This window comes from Sinocyclocheilus anshuiensis, unplaced genomic scaffold (assembly GCF_001515605.1).
Source record: "Sinocyclocheilus anshuiensis isolate Anshui unplaced genomic scaffold, SAMN03320099.WGS_v1.1 scaffold870, whole genome shotgun sequence".
NCBI lineage: Eukaryota > Metazoa > Chordata > Actinopteri > Cypriniformes > Cyprinidae > Sinocyclocheilus > Sinocyclocheilus anshuiensis.
The window spans coordinates 2,136,519-2,136,861 of record NW_015540842.1 but is presented as its reverse complement, the minus strand read 5'-3'; positions in this window follow the sequence as shown (position 1 = coordinate 2,136,861).

Below are 343 nucleotides of genomic sequence, written 5' to 3'. Positions count from 1 at the left end.
GTTCTGCCGACATCGAGCAGAAACTCACGACTGTATGCGCGCTTAGAGACAGATAGACGCGACGAATACGTACAAAAACACTGCGACTCACAAGACAAAAAACACGAAAACACCTTTCTGTCGGGAGAGAGAGAAGCCGCAGCGTGTGAACGCGCTGCCATCATTTTTTCTGAGTTGACTACTGCGGTTGTTTGCTGGGATTTTGGCCTGTGAAAATCATAAAGCGGAGACATTTAGTAATTGAACAGGTATTTGCGAAACTTGAGAACATTGGTTCAAAATTGTCTTCCATTTACCTTCACTCTCTTGCGAAACCCTACCCAGCTAAGAAGACTGACAGGCA